The 19731-nt window shown below is 35.2% G+C and overlaps 1 non-coding gene and 1 pseudogene across 2 annotated transcripts in view; both read left to right on the top strand.

Annotated features, from left to right (window-relative positions):
• The window catches only part of LOC145240214 (polyadenylate-binding protein 1A pseudogene), a 48646-nt pseudogene extending 37445 nt beyond the window's left edge, over positions 1–11201 (top strand). The window contains exon 2 of the transcript XR_013862508.1: positions 1239–11201. The product of XR_013862508.1 is annotated as a polyadenylate-binding protein 1A pseudogene (transcript). The remainder of the gene's footprint in view (positions 1–1238) is intronic.
• Positions 11202–14501: 3300 nt separating this feature from the next.
• On the top strand, positions 14502–14574 carry Trnar-acg (transfer RNA arginine (anticodon ACG)). The gene has a single exon. It is a non-coding gene; the product is annotated as a tRNA-Arg (tRNA).
• The last annotated feature ends 5157 nt before the right edge of the window (positions 14575–19731 follow it).

The following is a 19731-nucleotide window of genomic DNA, read 5'->3' as shown; positions in this document are numbered from 1 at the left end:
GGAGATTTGATGAAGTGTTTACTTAAGGGGGCGGTTCATTAGGAATTTGTTAACGTTGAACTTGAAGAGATCCAAGTTGTAGTCAGGTGGGAAGCAGGCAGACGGAACAGAGTTCCACAGGCGTGCAGTTCTAAGAAAGAAGCTTTGTTCATGGAATCCACGTTTTGGCACTTTTTACTGAGTGTGGACCCAAGCAAAAATTTTTTTTTTGCTTAAGTACGCATGCGCGCAATCGTAAGTCTGCGGCCAAAAAAAAAAAAGGCCAAAAAAAAAGTCAAATACACATTGAACACATTGACCTCAACAGCGATTTTATCTCTCGGAACTCGCCAAATACTGCTAAAGCTATAAATTAAAAGCTTATTTTCTGTTGTGTCACAAAGTTTACTTTTGTGTTATTTAACATGAGGTAGGTGGGGATTAACTATACTTCATCTATCAATTTAATGAAGAAGAAACAGTTTAATATATTTTAAGTTTGTATTCCTCGTAGTGGCCAAACTGCACAAAATGTCCACCCCAGGTACATCCACAAACAAGTGAACCAGAACCATTCTCAACACTTCGTCGATCCAGTATCAGGCGTGCAGCGTGCACACCAACAACGTGGAATGTTTTTGGAAGAACGCAAAAACGAAATTCAAAACAATGATGGGGGGTGCACTCCAGTACAGTGGAGTCCCATTTGGACGAATTTTTATGGAGGGAGGTTTACGGAAAAAGTGGCAAAGACGCTTTTGACAATGTGTTGCTGCATATATCGCAGTGGTATATTGTTTAAAATAAAATTTGACTTGTAAAAATTTCATTTCACATTTCTTTCACTTTTTGGATAAAAAAAATCTCAACTTGTTGGTACATCTACAGAAAATCGCTGTTGAGGTCTTGACTTTTTTTTTGGCCGCAGACTTACGATTGCGCGCATGCGTACTTAAGAAAAAAAAAATTTTTTTTGCTTGGGTCCACACTCAGTAAAAAGTGCCCACGTTTTGATTGATTAAAGTCTATATTTCATCATTCCTGTAAATACACTTAATATTTAAAAATGAAAGTAAATTGTTGAATGAATTAAAAATGAAAGTAAATTGATGAATGAATTAAAATTGAAAGTAAATTGTTCATTGTTCCAAGAAGTGAAAGGAGATTCGAATGTTCATATTTTTACTTTATATCTGATTCCAAGTTCACACGTAATTTTTCACATTATTTGATTTTTTATATTTTGTTGATGGTATAATATACCTATGTCGTCACAGAAAAATCCATCCCTTTCCAGATCTCGGGGTAGGAGCGTGTTCATAAAAAACTTGGATAAAAGTATTGACAACAAAGCACTCTACGACACTTTTTCCAACTTCGGCAACATCCTATCTTGTGAAGTCAGCTCTAATAAAAATGGCTCGAAAGGATACGGATTCGTACACTTTGAGACTGATGAAGCGGCTTGCAATGCCATTGAAAAGGGTGACGGTATGTTGCTTAACGGTAAAAAAGTCTATGTCGGCAAATTTATACCACGCCGAGAACGGATGCAACAGCATGGAGATAAGTACAAGAAATTCACTAACGTTTATGTTAAGAATTTGATCGATGAACTGGATGATGAAACACTGCGACAGATGTTTGAGAATTTTGGCAAAATAGCCAGTGCTAAAGTTATCACCGATGATGAAGGCAAGTCAAAAGGATTCGGATTTGTGTGCTTTGAAGAAGCTGAATCTGCTGAAAGTGCTGTATCGGATATAAATGGCATGGAGATCGGTGACCGCCAGATATATGTAGGCCGTGCCCAGAAAAAAGCTGAACGACAGGCTGAACTAAAAGAGAAATTTGAAAAGTTAAAGCTAGAGCGTATCAACCGCTATCAAGGTGTTAATCTCTACGTGAAAAACCTAGATGATGCTATTGATGACGAGCGTCTACGTAAAGAATTTTCTCAGTTCGGCACGATCACCAGTGCAAGAGTTATGACGGAAAATGGGCGATCAAAAGGCTTCGGGTTCGTTTACTTTTCCTCACCCGAGGAAGCGACGAAGGCCGTCACCGAGATGAACGGCCGCATCTTAGTTTACAAACCCCTCTATGTTGCATTGGCCCAACAAAAGGAAGAGCGGAAAGCTCAATTGGCCTCCCAGTACATCCAAAGAATCGCTAGTATGAGGACCCAAGTTAGCAGCCAGATGGGACAATTATTCCAACCTAATAATACTACCTCCGGCTACTTTGTTCCTACCATCCCGCAAACTCAAAGATATTACCCATCTCAAGTACAGCAGTTAAGGACCGGACCAGGTCCACGTTGGCCAACCGTGAGACCAACCACGGGCCAGCAGACCGCTACGTACCAGCCTATGGCCGCTACACGACAGATAAGGACACCCCGTCCGACGGGTGCCCAAACTGCAGTCCGCAGCAACCTTAATGCCCGACCTATTACTGGACAACCTACCGGACAGAGAGTGGCCGCACCGCAAACAGTCACTGGCAGGCCTACACCGGCGAACCTACCTCCTCAGAATCACTTGAGGCCTGGCTTCAACAGTAAATACAACCAGTTGAGGCCACCAGCCCCATCGGCTACAAGTGCTGGTATGCAGCCCATGTTGCCCCCAAGCCAGGCCCAGGCGCAAGCCCAACAACAGGCCATAGTTGTGCACGGACAGGAGCCCCTAACTTCGGGCATGCTGACTGCTGCACCTCCTCAGGAACAAAAGCAGATGCTTGGCGAGCGCTTGTTCCCTCTGATTCAGCGCATGTACCCAGAGATGGCTGGCAAAATCACTGGAATGTTGTTAGAAATAGATAATTCGGAGCTGTTGCACATGTTGGAGTCTCACGAGTCACTGAGGGCCAAAGTGGAAGAGGCCCTAGCAGCCCACGAGGCTAAGGAAGCTGCTAACCCCACTGTTGTGAATAATGTCAAGAAAGAATGAAGTTGAGTAGTCAAAGGGCTACACGAAACAAAACAAGAATATTCACTTTTTTTTTTCTATTCCCTCATCACCAGAACCCTCAATATTTCCGTGTAAGCATGTCTCTTAAACTCTTTGTTTTAATTTGTCTGTCTTAAAACTTTTGCTACATTTCTTCACACGTGTTCCCTCTCTCCATCTCACTTTTTATAAGCCTTGCACACACGCAATTTCAATCTCAACCAACACTGAGTAAAGTCTTGTGTAAGGTGCCTCTTCGGTTGGGTTAGTTTGTCCTCCTTGAGTGGTCAGTCCATTTTTTCCCCGTTAAGCAGTTAAGGACCGGATCACGTCCACGTTGACTATGCGTGGGGCCAACCGTGGGCCAGCAGAAATGCTTGCTGCGCTGCGACACTGCGTACCTGTCTACAGTCGCTACGTAACAGATAACGGCACTCCGACAGATAACCCTCCGACCTATTACGGGACCAGCTGATGCCCGGAAAACTCATATCCGGAAACGCGTTCATTTTTGCTAGGTAGAAAAACTGGTTGATTATTGAATAAATATCAATTGAAAACACATTTTATGACTGTTCTTTAAGGAAATATTGTTTTTAAAGGAGACTACGCACCCTCATATTTTTTTTTTAATTAGTTTTACTTGTTTACTCTTGTTAAAAATAAATAAACTCGATCACAGTCACGGAGTCAAGACACGAAAAACGAAACCATATATTTTTTTAAAATACTTCAAATACTTGTGTTATTATATTACGAAACAAAAAAAAAAAGGGTTTGTTTTACTGTACACAACACAGATTCGAAAAAGTTGTCAAAACAAATATATAACAAATAAATGTTATCAAAGGCAAGATAAGTTACTTTTCTACCTAACTGGATATGTTTTTAGGGGTACACATAGATTCGAAAAAGTTGTCAAAAAACAAATATATAACAAATAAAGGTACTGGTCGCGGTAAGAGTTCCCTGCTGAACACCCTCCAAAAACAACGATGTCTCCCGTTTCTCGCGCAGCCGCAAAGGAATGTTTTAGTTGCCATAGTAACAACACTTTTTATCGACATTGTTTTACTGTTTAAAGACAGTACTACACTACTACACATTTATTAATAATATCTCACTTTTAATCACTTTTATCGACTTTTTAAAACTTTTTTTTTACTCTTTTTAAATGACAACGTTAATGTTTATGAATATTGAAATAAAACATTATGTTTATGAATATTGAAATAAAACATTACTACACATTTATTAATAATATCTTTTTTTTTTTTTTTTTACTGTTTTACTGTTTGTGTCACTTTTATCGACTTTTTCTTTTATGAAACTTATCGGCGGTTCTTGAAATTTACTTACCACAGAACTTGTCGGCGGTTCTTGAAATTTACTTACCACAAAATGATGATAGAATAATAAATTTACTTACGTTTAATCAATGTTATTTTCTTTTTTAAATAGCATTTTCTTTTTAAATGACGACGTTTTTCTGTTTATGAATATTAAAAGAAAAATAATTACTAAACATTTATTAATAAGAAAATGGGTGCTAGTGCACTTATGATCCGCGCTATATTTTAAATCGTATTTCTAAGCTTAAAGTTTAATGTTATTATTTAAAAAGCCATTCTTAACACGGGGAGGGTGTTTTGTACCTATTCTCTACTTTAACCTTACAATTGAATAAAAAAACATTAAACTTTAAGCTTAGAAATACGATTTTTTTTTTGACAACTTTTTTGAATCTATGTGTACAGTAATACAAACTCGAAACGTGTTTTCGAGGGATTCTCTATCTATATAAAAGCCAAGTACGTCCAAGGATGGAATACTGCTGCCATATCTGGACAGGAGCTGCTAAAAACAGCCTATCCTGCCTTGACAGAGTACAAAATAGACTTCGTGGCTTAGTGGGGGATGCCCTTTTCTCTACCCTGCAACCTCTCTCCAACAGAAGAGACGTTGCGAGCCTATCCTTGTTTTATCGTTATTTCCATGGCAGGTGCTCATCTGAACTCCAATCTCTGGTGGTCCCCCATCGCCAATCTTTCACGAAAAACACCCGTCTAGCTGAATCCACTGTGAAAAATTTCCCCCACTCTTTATCTGTGCCTAAATCAAAACGTGGATTCCATGAACAAAGCTTCTTTCTTAGAACTGCACGCCTATGGAACTCTATTCCGTCTGCCTGCTTCCCATCTAACTACAACTTGGATCTCTTCAAGTCCAACGTTAACAAATTCCTAATGAACCGCCCCCTTAAGTAAACACTTCATCAAATCCCACACTAACGTAATGTACTTGCAATAACCCTTATCCCTGAGTGGCTTCCGGGCCTTGATAAGTGGTGACCACTGTGTAAAAAAAAAAAAAATGTAAAATGTTTATCCGGTTCGAAAAACAAGTAGTGTTGAGCGTTACGCGTGAAAAAGAAAAAATGGCTGCAATGTCTCTACATGGTTTGACAATGAGTTAAAAATAAAGCAAAATGGTGGTAGAAACCCACCCAATAAATGTTACCATAATATTTATTTATTCAGTTAGGTTGAAAAGTAACTTAGTTTGCCTTTGATAACATTTATTTGTTTTTTGATTACATCGCCAAAATGAAAAACACTACATAAAATTATTACATTTTCTTGATGATACTATTTAAGAAGTACATAGTGTAAGGAGCTGACATTTGAATATAGCATTCTACAATATGTATTGATTAGGCATGCGATATTCCGGATCTGTATCTTTTAATAGTTTTGTGATATGTGATTTTGAAATGAGTATATGTTTATGACATTTGGTACTTTATTTTCACCACCAAAATTGAACATAGCAATTTTATCGACTTATAATGAATTAAGTTACAGCTGGAATTGTTTAAAAAATAGGCATAATAATCATTATGTATAGAATTATATTGAATGTTCATATTTACTGTCTTTTAGTTTTATTCGATGATACTGGCAATTTTGTTATTGTAAATGATGCAATGTTCACTTTTCTTACCTCAAAAATGAAGGCCGAAATTGAATTAGAAATACTTGTACTTTTATTTCCTATTGTCTTCTTATACTAGGAATGATGAAAGCATCTTATGTGACATTTTTACTGTTTCTTTTTTTGTCAGTTGGTTACAAAGTTGCCATGTTGTAATTTACACATGTTTGTGCTTCTTCATCCTCAGCAGAATAGTGTCTACTGCTGATTCTGTTTCATTATCATCGGTGGAAAGTAGATGTAGAATCCAATTCTAAATATGTTTTTATGCCGATCTTTTAAAATTTATATTTGAATCATGGGTCTTGGAAAGTAGGCATACACAAGTTTTTATTATTTAGATACGTTGAAAATCTTGTTTCCATTGATAACCTGAATTGTTCAACAATGGTAAGAAGGATTCAACTGACGTCAGAAATACTAGAATTAGATTAGACAGCTTTTGACAAAAATAACCTTGCAGCTAAATTTGTAGGTATTATTGATATGGTTGAAGTTCTGTGAATTGCTTCTTTGGTGATTTCTTCAAATGGACTCAGGAACTGAATATGTTTTCAAACAAATCCCTATTGGTAAGTTGTTAAGGTAGGAATCTTATCAACAGCGCACATTACAAGAGCTTTTCGGTATTCTTAATTTATTTTCAGCATATAATATTTTGAATTTCACCATGTGATCACATCTTGAATGAGTTTTTCCAAATTAAGCTGATCCTGTATTTCAGTAAATTTGCTAATTTCTAACAGAAAGCGATTAAAGTGAGAAACTGTATTTCTGTTAGATGTAATGGTTGTCTCCACAGCCTGAGTCACAATGTATGATAGTTATTCTAAATCGCATTCCCTGACACCAGCAAACATATTTGTTACTGAATCCCACAAGACTAAGAAAACTTTATTGAAGATTTTATACTCATTCAGAACATTGTGCAATTTTTCATTTATTCTTGCACCTGTGTGTGCATCAGGGGATGGAATAACTCTGAGCACAGCTCTGCACTGTTCAAAGTCATTTGAAAGCCAATCACCTGTCAAACTCAGGAAGGGAGCATCATCTGTTGTAGCTGTTCAAATGTCTGTAGTTCATAAAATGTTGCTAATTTCAGAAAAAGACAATTGAATTTTTGTTTTACTTTTATCAATATGTAAAAAAATTATTTTACAGTGAAGTAATTTTTTGATGGAATGTTGTAACTTGAACAAAATTTTGCAATAAGCCTATGAAATCCAATGTCAGATGTTACAGAATATGGTTGCATATCAACAGCAATCATTTATCAGATAATGGATCTCTTGTGACCTGTGGTCATTAGTATTTCAAACTTTCTTTTTGGCCAATATTGATTCTATTGTACTTTGATGTTGCGCTGGAGGTTCGCAGTTGCTGCCACTTGTTCCTGGAATGTCTGTCCCTGAATATTCATTTTGCTTCTATTTCTGATCTGCAACTTTTGCTTCTTTTGAACGAACATTTCTAAGATGGTTTAACATATTAGTAATTGTAAAACGTTTTTACTGATTTGCCACCCTTTCATGTAATAGATTGACATAATTTGCAAGCAGCAGTATTCTTATTCTTGGGATTGACATCAAAATACTACCAGCAGAAACTGGTTGCCATAATGATTAAAGGTTGTTAATATTTAGTTAATTTTTTACATATTGAAATCACAGATGTCAGATATCTAATTAGTAATTTATCTCAATACATTATCTAAACCAGAAAAATGAAAAATATGTAATGGTAGCAAGAGTCCAAAAATGAGGAACAAGAGTATGACTGATGAAGAATGATTTATTTTCACTTTGCACATCATCACAATTTACTGTACAATTCCTCAACATGAAAACTGAAAGGTGAAGTAATAATTTTCTTTGACAGTGATTTAATATAAAAATAATAATGATAATTCGATAGAAAGATAAAGGACTGAAATTTTCTATATGCTTACATCTGTTTGCCTCAAATTCAACGCAGTTGTAAAAGTCGTTAACAGCATTATTAGTTGTTGTTGTAAAAGATGTTAACAGCGCGTCATGCCTGTTATTTGATAATATGGTGCAGACGATACATGTATCTTCAATAAATTTTCACTGGCAAACAAAACTTGTCTTCATTTACATTATAATTAATATCAGTATCATTTATAACAACAAAATTTGCTGATAAATCGACATTAAAAAACTATTAATCAAACGATTACCAGAGGCCAATTAATTGGTAATCAGTAATCAGCCAATTTGATAATCAGTACATTCCTAATCTGAAGTAATATTATACTCTCGCCAGGGCTGCTTCTCCATTTTAAGAATTCATAGTTTATTTTTCTATTTGGGTGGCATATTCCTTCTCTATTTTATTGATAAGCTTTATTTGTATAATAGACTATATCTCTGCTCTGTCCTCCATTGAGCACTTTTTAATAAGCATGCAGGTTTCATTGGATTTACATCTAGGAAATCAATCTATACAACAATTATACATAATGTATACATATATGTATGTGTGTATATATATATATATATATATATACACACACACACACACACACACACACACACACACACTAGCTGTATATATCTGGTGTTGCCAAGTTGAAACATATTGCTAAACAGAAGATTTAATCATATTGTTAGATAGTGGGGTATCAAAATGGTATATATAAAATAAAGGGGTTTTGAAATGGCATCAAACGGTTATATGTAGCATACTGCTGTGGTATATAAACACCATAGCTGTATAATGAGCGTATATATGTTTCTCTTGCATATACATATTAGTAAGGAGACAATTTCAGTATTTTTTCCCCGATTCCAATACAATTACCGATTCTGTACTAAATTCTTGATTCTGATTCTTTATAAATCTCTAAATATTTAACTATATAGTTGTATTTTTTCTCTGATTACCGTAAAAACATGTTAAATGTGCAAATATTTTCCTTAACGTAAAAATATACTTATGGGGGATGATCTATCGATTTTAGCTTCACTGGTGGTTTAAAATCAAAGATTTATTATTTTACTATTATTACCAGCAATGGAAGATTTAGCTTTAAACAAAATCAAATAAAGACAAAAGAATTGTTTTGGCATCGGAAAATTGATGCAAATTTTTCCGATTCCGATATTGATTCCAATTAATTCCCTCAACACTAATATATATATATATATATATATATATATATATATATAAATATGTTGGATGTGATAACTAATGGCCATATATATATATATATATATATATATATATATAACGGATGTGTGTTTCTATAGTGCGTCTCTTAACTTATGAGTATTAACGTTCTGATATGTGATTGTCGGTTAGAACACATACCTCAAATCTTTCTTCTATATGTTTTGAAATTAAAGGTGCTTCCCTTTGAAAGTGAAAACGCTCAGATGGGGATTATATTTTGATATAATCATTTATTCCTTGCTGGGTTCTTTTCCAGAGTTGACGCACTTTGTATAAGATTACATTTTTCGAACTCACTCCCTTCAGACTTCCATGGGCATCCTGTCATAAAACCTTATCTGTCTGCTAACATGTTGCATATCAAACTGATCTCCCATGTAACTACAACTCTACATCTCAAAATCTATATTTTTATTAGGTCATCACTACACGTAGCCTAAAGGTCTTTGCTGAGTTTTTGTCACGTATATTTGCTTATATTATGGTTAATTTAAATTCCATCTGTCAAATTAACATTCCTGACAATTATTAAATGTAAATATTTCAACTTAATATAACTTTTCACATCCATAAAATATTTTTAACAATATACTATAAAGAATCATAGTAATTGACCATTTTAATAGTTTTCAGTGTTTTCTGGTAGACTAGCAACCTAAGAATATACTATTGAATGTCCTAACTCTTAATCCTGTTATCATTTCCCTTAAATAATAACTCTCATAAGCTTAAAGTGCACCACATGTTCAATTTATGGAAGCATAAACCACATCTATAAAAACCAAACAGTCAAGGGGAAATAACTCTATTAGCTTAAACAAAAAAAAAAGCTTGTTTTTAAATGGATCTAATGTTGGCATTAGCAAATAATTAGAAATTAAATAAAAAATAAATCAAATTTGAATAATATTCCTAAACATAACAATTAAAACAATTCTATTACTAAAAAGCATTAACAACATAAAGCTAGTTATTGAAATAGATTTTCTTTAATGTAATATGCAAATTAGGTAACTCCTTTAATGTAAATTTATTTTGAATAAATTAAGTGTATAAAAGCCTTTTTTAGAATGAAAATTAATTTGTGGAGCAGTGTACCTTTTGTATATATTAATCAAACTTCGAAAAGACAAATACGACTTCATCATAATAGATATATTATAACACAAACTTTTTAAATATTTTAAATGTAGAACTAAACATGTTTTTATATTATAGAAAAAAACTCTTATAAAGTCACCAAAAAATTATTTTTTATTTTCTATTTGAAGCATACAATTGTTTTGACCTACCACCAAGATATTTCTAATGTTCCCAATATTTTTTTTTCTTTTACAAAGAGGTCACCACATATCAAGACCTAAAGGCCATTCAAGGGTAAGGGTTAATGTGTGTATTGTGGTCATTCGGATAGTTGCGTAATAGCCGTATGTAGAAGGAATTTGGTAGAATTAGATGATGTATGAGGACGGTTGAACAAGAACTTGTTTATGTTGAACTTAAGATATTGTAGTCAGCTGGAAAGCAGACCAGCAGAACAGAGTTCCACAGGCGAGCAGTTTTAGGGAAGAACCTTTGTTCATGGAATCCATGTTTAGGTTTAGGCACTGATAGAGAGTGGGGGGAATTTATTCATAGTGATTTGGGCTAAATAAGTTTTTTTTTTGTGAAGGATTAGTGAGGATAGGGGACCATGGATTAGAGTTCAGTCAAGCACTTGCCATGAAAATAGCGATAGAGCAGAGATAGGCTCGTAATGTCTCTTCTGTGAGAAAGAGGCTGCAGAGCAGAGAAAAGGGCATCACCTACTAGATTATGAAGTCTGTTTTAAACTTTATCAAGGCAGGATAGGATGCACCAGATGTGACAACAGTATTCAATCGTAGGATGTACTTGGCTCTTATACAGGTAGAGAATTGCTTCAGCAGTGAGATGTCTACTAGAGTGGTAGAATGTTCCAACTATTTTTCCAGCAACCTTGACTATGGATGTATGATGTATTTGTCTTTTCTTGTGAAAATCATCTTTGGTGCTCATGAAAATAAATAAAAACTGTTTTTGGAGGACGCGTACTTACACCCTCCTAATGTTTGTTATTATTGATTTTTGGTACTTTTATTTTTTTAATCCTTAATCTCTGTTGTCAATGATAAAAATAAAAACAAGATTTTATTTTTATCATGAGATTACATGACCACATAATGGAAATATCAGGGATTTTCATTGATTAAAAAAAAAATTAAAAAAAGAAAAAAAGATTTTATTAATACATCACTGAATAAGTCCCAAGCCTTTGTTGTTGGCCTTAAAATACACCTCGATTTTCAATATTACATCTTCATAGAGCTAAATCGCATTCCCTGAAGCAGACAACCATTAGTCAATGAGGGCCAGATCTGGAGAATAGAGTGAGTGCAAAAGCAATCTGAAATGCAATTTATGTAGTTTTTGCCATCATTGCAATCGACTTGTGACATGATACATTGTCATGATGTTAGAGCACTTCTTTCTTTGTGACCGTTTTTTTTTTTAGTGATTTCTTCCATCAAACGCACCAATAATGCTATATAATATCTTTACTAATGGTTCTACTTTACTCAAGCTAATTAGTGACGAAGATACCTTGCACATCCAAAAATATGGAGGCTAAAAAAAAGAAGCTCGGTAAGTTGTGACTCATTTGTAAAAATAAAAATCGAAATCATCACTGCTTAAATCCAACATTGTGTATTTATCAAGCCTATGTGAATTCGCCATGAATACAAAATTTAGAAATTACTTACTTGGTGCTCCTAACTTCACCTACTCACCAACTTCAACCCATGAATATCACCCATGCAACACTTTTCAAGAAAAAACATTTCTCTCTTAAATATATGAGGTACCTTCAATAAGTTTCCAGACTTTTTTGTACAAGCATTTAAGCTGCTGTAGATTCTTGAAAATTCTATATGTTATTGCTATACATCTTATGAGATGAGGGAGCAATTTTTATGATTTCAGGTTCAAATGAACAGCTACAGCAGGAACTACTAAAGCCTGATTCTCACAGCTGGTAAATTCAAAAAATGCAATCCTGATGTGAGGACACTTTAGAAAAACGATATGCAACAAAATTCTGTTTTAAACTTGTTAAAAATGCGTCAGAAACGTATAGAATGCTTCAGATTGCTTTAGAACCATCTTGCATGAATTGGGCATCAGTTTTTGAGTGACATAAGAGATTCAAGGAGGGCAGGGAGTCTGTGACAGATTATGAGAAGTGTGAGAGAAGTAAGGAAGTCAGAACATCAGAGTTGATTGGCCAAATAAAGAATTTCATGGATAAGAACCGTCATGTGTGTATAGAGACAATAAGTATGGTTTGATGTCAGTGTGGAAACCATGCATACAATTATTTGTGAATAACTGAAGATGTGGAAGATCTGCGAGAAAATCATCAAATTGTCATAGAATTAAACACTGAACATTTTTCATACACGTTAGTTTATGTTAATTTTGCATGGTTGAGAAAACCTTTGTGTTATATCTGTTTTTCATATTCGTTTATTATCTGCATTAAATACCATTGAACCAGAATTATCTCTACTCTGCCTTATATCCAAATGTTTTTCTGGTCACTCCTCCTTAAATACAAGCATCACAAAGAAATTTTGCTCTTCTACATAAACTTAAATGACCTTTCAAAAATCTGGTATCAAGTCTCAGGCATTTTCCTGTGACTCCACATTCCTTATACACCACACAAATTGTATCATCTTGATCTTCAAAGTTATACTCTTGAACAGTGGCATCGACCTTAGAGAATATCTAGACAAATAAACAAAGCGGATCCATCAGAGATAATCCAAATCCTAGGTAATATTCATGGAAACAAATTACTGCATTCATTCATATTATATTGTAACTAGCTGATCGAGTCTTTCCAACCTCCATCTAGCCCTCCAAAAAAAGACCAAAGTTGCAAATCATGTGACCATTTAGGCAATTAGAATCCGAATGTCATAGTTCGGCACCACTACATGTTCTTGTTTAGGAGCAAGTAGGAGTTCTTACCCTTCTGTAAAGGCACATATCTTTGAAGGGAATAACTAAAATCTCTACTACTAACAAGGAGACTTGGTGTTGCCTGATATTGAATGCTGACCAACGAATGTTTCACACTCCCATATTTTTACTGACATCGAAATTGGTGAAATTGCCTTTTTTTTTTTTTTTTTTAAATCAAATTAAGGGATTGCCTGCTCTAGTTGGGGACACATTGCAGAACAACGGGAGATAGTTTCATATGCCTCCCCACAGTGACTTAGTCCATAATACATTGTAGTCTGTATTGCACTGTAGGGAGTCTACTGTTGATTTTATAAAACAATTTTTTATTTTCTTAACATATAATGGCTTGAATTTAAGTTTCAAGTATCGTGTATGAATTGTACTCTAAACAGAAACATTCATTTCGAACGTGCCCATGTCATATCAAAGAACCTACTGTTGATTTTAGATGTCGAGCCTTTCAGCTTGTGTGATAATAAAGTTTCTCAAATGCACTTGTGATGTTAGGCTGTATAAATTGTTAACTTTTATCAAAATCGCCTGTTCCTTCTTTAATCAGATTATTTAAATTATAAGACATTCTGATACCAAAACCTATCCAAGAACACTGCCAAGCACATGAAGTACCTTTGTGTGAAATTTCATTTAAAAAAAAAAAAAAAAAAAATCGGCCCAACTGTTTTCAAATCCGTAGGGAACAAACTCACACAAAGTTCCTTTTATATAATAGTAGATTATATAAAAGTAGTATAATATTATATTATATATAATATATATAATATATATAAATTATATAATAGTAAATTATATAAAAAGAACTTTGTGTGAACTTGGAAATGACTGGGCTGATTTTTTTAAAATTTCACACGAACGTACTTGATGTATCAGGGAGTGTTCTGGTGTAGATTTTGTATTGGAATTCACCTGATAAACATTGATAACCGATGACAAGAAAAGTATGGTAAAGGGGAACATTTGTTGATCCTCATTCCATTCTGGACAACGTAGAGTCTCTTTGTTAGTCTATTATACTATTAATAAAATTCTAAATGTTTATTTATTTGTGTGTGTATATATACTCATAAAACCTTCGAACGGATGCACCAAATTGAAAAATACTTTTTTTTTCCTTGAAAGGTATAAATTCCTAGATTGTCCTTATCTATATATGGTTCGTAACGAACAACGGCAAGTCACATAAAAACCCTGAAATGAGGGTTTTTGGGCTGTTTCATGCAATTGTCAAAAAAGTTACCTGCCAATCTTAACGGAATTTAGCACTGTCTGTATACAGTTGCGGTAACATGTTTCGGCATACGGACAGGACTTGTGGCACAATGGATAACGCGTCTGACTACGGATCAGAAGATTCCAGGTTTGAATCCTGGCAAGTTCGTAATAATTTTAACCATCATTTTATCCAACGTTTACTCATTATCCTTACTCTTAGGGTATTTTTGCTTGTTCAGTGATTTTGTTTTGTGGATATGGGAATTTCCCATAATCTGAGTTCACAAGGTAAGCGTTGATGGTAAGACGATGTTGAGTGTACTCGATTTTGTGTTTGACTTGGCGCAACCGCTACTGTTAAATATAATGGCAAAATTGCTTTGTCATTAAGTTAACAAAATCATTCGTTATAACCTCAGTTACCACCCTCCGTTTTTTTTTCTTCTTTTTTTCTTTCCACATCAAAAAAAAAAAAAAAATAAAAATAACTGAACAATTACCGTGTGATCTATTGCTGGTGCGAAATCGTTAAATACATAAAAATAGATGCACACATGCCTAAACATATATGCTAGTTTCTGGGTTGGAGTCTTTTTTTTACATAGGCATCACCACTTATCAAGACCAAGAGGCCACTAGAGGATAAGGGTTAAAGAGTGTACAGTAGAAATGGGACAATATAGTAATTGTTAATAATGGAAATTCGGTAAATTTGTTAACAAGTGGAACTGCACATCAAGAACTTGTTTACATTAGACTTGAAGACAACCATATTGTAGTCAGCTGGAAAGCAGGAAAATAGAAGACAATTCCACAGGCGTGCACTTCTAACAAAGAAGCTTTGTTCATGGAATCTACGTTTAAGTTTAGGCAGATAACGAGTAGGGGGGATTATTGATAGTGTTTTCAGCTAGATGAGTGTTTCTTGTGAAAGTTTGGCGAGGGGGGACTATAGACTGAAGCTCAGTCGAACACTTTCCATGAAAATAACGAAACAGCAGCGACAAACTCGCAACATCTCTTCTGTGAGATAGAGGTTGCAAGGAAGAGAAAAGGACATCTCCTACGAAGTCTATTTTGAAATCTATCAAGGCAGGACAAGTCCTTTCTAGCAGCTCCTGCCCAAATGTGGCAACAATATTCCATCCTTGGATGTACCTGGCTCTTATATAGATAGAGAATTGCATCAGCAGTGAGATATCTACTGGATCAATAGAAGGATCCCACCATTTTTCCAGCAGCCTTGGCAACAGATTTAATGTACATGTTCCATTTAAGATCAGGAGTAAAGGCTAAGCCCAAAAGCTTGTCAAAACTTGAGGCCTCCTCAAGACGAGAGCCATTCATTTCAATTGATGCCAGATCGGGATCAGAACATTGATGATATAAAGAAAGAAGCTTGGTTTTAGATGCATTAAAAGTAACCAGTCACTCCTTTCTCCATTGTACCACGTGCTCAAGATCAGAGGAGAGAGAATCGGAGAGAACTTGGTCGTTTACTGTCTTAGATGTGCTCCCATAAATGGTAGTGTCATCAGCATAAATGTCTACAAATGATGTAAGGATGTGATTTGGAAGATCATTAAATGTAGATCAGGAAAAGAGTTGGGCCCAGGATAGACCCCTGAGGGACTCCAGCATTAATACTGAGAACTTCTGATTTCTGCCCATCAACCATTACTCTTATGAACCTATCAAAGAGAAATGATTTAATAATTGATAAGACATTTCCAGCTATACCATAGCTATAGATCTTGTGAAGTAAACCTTTATTCCATACCCTATCAAAGGTCTTAGATATGTCAAGAGCAATTGCCCTCGAAAGGTTGCCTCCGTCGAGATATTCGCTAATCCTATAAGATATAACTAAGCACATCTGCCGTAGATCTAGCAGAACGGAAACCATATTGTGTGTCACTAAGAAGGTTATTTTTGCTGAGATGGTTGATTACTTCTCTATTTAACACAGATTCCAGCAACTTACTCATGGCGCACAGGAGACTTATTGGCCTGTACTGAGAGGGATGAGCGATCAGCGGAATTCTTAAATACAGGGCATACTGATGAGATTTTCCAGGGTGATAGGAAGCAATTCTCCTTAGACAACGTTTAAACAATTTTGTAAGTATGGGTGCTAGTTCTGGTTGAAGTTTTTTGAGTACTATAATTGGAATACCATTAGGGCTGGTTGCTTTACTGGAGTCAAGGTTTTTGATTAGCTTGGCAACATCATGTACAGATATACGTATATCACATAGCGTGTTTTCTGATGCAGGAGGAAATATTGGGGGTTGGCAGCCTTGGTCGCAAAGGGTAGAATTAGCTGCAAAGTTCTTGGCAAAGAGTTTGGCTTTGTCTGATGCTGACGAGATTACCTCAGGTCTATTGATGATAGTTGGGATAGAGCACACGCTTCTGTTCAGGATTCTGTTTACTATTTGTCAAAGCTGGTAGGAATCAAGCCGCTGCTCAGCTACTTTGGACTTGAGGACTGAGCATACAATTCTCTTGCATTCTTTATTACTTTCTTAGAATGGTTGCTGGCAGTCCTGAAAGCGGCTTTAGTTTCCATATATCTATTACGTTGGAAGCAGTGGAAAAAGTGATTTCTGTGCGCAATGGAAGCAGCACATTTTAGAGAGAACCATGGCTGGCTGTTAGGTTTTTGCTGGAACTTTTTTGAGGTTATGAAACGAACTATACCTACAATTAACCATTCCGTCAGGTCTGATACTATAGAGGACACATCCTTTTTAAACATGGAATGCAGAGGTAGATCCAATATAAATGTACAGAAGCTATTCCAGTCAGCCATAGTGTATAGATATACTGTACGAGGGAGAGGTACGTCTGGGGACTTATTACATTTCATTTTTATCTTGATACAACAGAGTGGTCGAAAGATTCAAGAGGAGACAGAATAGAAACTGAACATAGTTCAGGGCAAGTTGTGAGAAAAAGGTCTAGTAGATTTGCATACTGGCCGTAATTGTTGGGCACACGGGTAGGTTCGTGAACAATCTGAGTGAGGTCATAGGCAATGGAGAAATCATGACAGAACCTCCTCTCATCATCGGTCTTGTTTGAGTGAGTCAACCATTCGACATTGTGAACATTGAAGTCTCCACATATGTGAATGTTAGCTAAAGGATAAGCAGATAGGACTTGGTCAATTTTCTCAGATATGCTTTTAAAGATAGTAAGTCCGCTATTGTGGGGGCGATAGAGAGTAAATATAAATGTAGTAGTGTGAGCAAGTGCAACCCAGAAGCACATATAGGGTAAGTAAGGATCTTTGGAGATGTCCCTACCACATGGAAAGCCATATTTAATATAGGCACATATTCAAAGCCCATGGCGATTTTGGGGGTCAGATTTAGAAATGAAGTTAGAGTATTCTTAAAATTACAAACTCATCTAAAGAAATAGCCTTTCCAATGGCAGTTTCGCTTAAAAATAAAAGGTCTGGTTTAGTCCCCTGTAATTGGGTTTCAACCTCTGGAAGGTTAGAAAGTAGTCCCCGATGTTGGAGAAGGAGACATGATAGTGGGGGTCTATGTTGGAAGTTGGTGATCCGGGTTTAATCGTGTATTTTTTCTTGAAACTTGTCATGATGGAATTTTGGAATTTGTGGACCAGGTCGCCAGACTTGCTTAGAGCAGGACAAAGAGAGAATCAATCAGAAAATAAATATATAAGTTAAATACTGAAATAAAATGTTAATATTTGAATCTAAAGATAAAGATTAATAAAGAAGTCTATCAAACATTTATCATAGACTAGTTTGACATTGAAATTTCTCTTGCATTTTAGCTCTTTACAACTGGTGGCTTCATATCTTGTCTGAAGTAATTTCTAGTAAAAATAATTAAAAAAAAATTATACCCACTCCTCCCAATTAACTGTATTACCCCCAAATGCATATGCTGTGGTTCTTTTCTTTTTCTTCATCTTTTTATGGTTGTATGGAGATTATAGTATTCCCATTAGCAAAACACAGTTCACAATTTACATAAGAAATAACCCATTGTATACAAGACTTGTTGAATACATGTATGTGCGTATTGTATGTAAGTGTCTCATTGCAAGTATCTACATCAGAGTTAATCCTCCTAGCTCAGGATCTCAGCTAAAACTGTCACTCAACCCATATCAGTAGAGACCCCATTCCTCTGCTGATCTCTCTTGCCCACCTGCCTTCAACAGCCAGTGTCCCCTGTCAACTAGAAATCCTAGATACCCATTTATTTTTTTTTGAGGTACTACTTGAACTGGCCACATCTACTTGTTCCTCTGCTTGCTTTCACCAGAAACTAAATATTTTATTCTGAATTCTCTTAACTGCTCTATCAAGCTATTAATGACTAACTGTCCATGACATTACTTTGTCTAATCATTCTCAGAATGAGCCGGAGATTAATGGTAAACTTGTAAAAAAAAAAAATTATGTGTTGCTTGGATTAAGTGAATTATTTGAGCAACACCAGAAAGAACATCTAAATTAACCCAGACTAAACTCGTTTGCCCATGAAACAAACTGGTAAATGAGCAAAGCTTGTTAACACCTCCACCATAATTGTAGTTTCTACGAGCTATTTCTACCATTAAAGAAAAAAAAAGTTAATGATATGTTTGATTATCCAACGCTGAAACAACCATTAAAAATGATTCATTGCATGCAATTATTTGAATTTCTATTTTTATCTATATGTGAACTTGTGTTTGCGTGCGTTCACATCACAGGTTGTGATTGTTCACGTGTCTTCATCCAAATTCAGTGATTTGTCAATCATGTGATCTCAGTCACTCTTGTAGCAAAAAGATTTTCCTTTCAAATCAAAGCAAAATTAAAGTTTAAAACAAATGTTTTATTTTAAGAGGTTTAAAATAAAAAACAAAAAAACAAAAAACAAAGACAATTTGGAACCTGACCAAATCAAAACATCTTGTGATGAACAGATTCCACAGCAAAATTTCCTTTCTGTTTTGATCAGAATATATGCATATTTTGACATCAAATGAGTTCTGTTTGGATCACGTATGGACTGCTTAATCATTGGTCATAAAAGTTGAAGTGATCATAACTTCTGTGGTTTGTTTTCTCAGCATAACGCCTCATTTTTAAGATGCTATTATTTTTACAAAGACATTAACCACTTTCCTGAAAAAAGGTGGGGGTAACCCTCTTTTAGCTAAAGCATGCTGTTTATAGTATGCATCTATGCACCCTCCCACTATTGTTTATGTTTACACCTAGATGGAATAGAAGGGGGAGAGGTTGGTCATTTCTCAACGAATGGCATCGGAGAAGGGATTTGTATCT

Source organism: Euprymna scolopes, chromosome 19 (assembly GCF_053919585.1).
Source record: "Euprymna scolopes isolate OS-2025 chromosome 19, ASM5391958v1, whole genome shotgun sequence".
Classification (NCBI taxonomy): Eukaryota; Metazoa; Mollusca; class Cephalopoda; order Sepiida; family Sepiolidae; genus Euprymna; species Euprymna scolopes.
The sequence above is the reverse complement of the archived record's forward strand: the minus strand, read 5'-3'. Positions and strand labels throughout refer to the sequence as shown.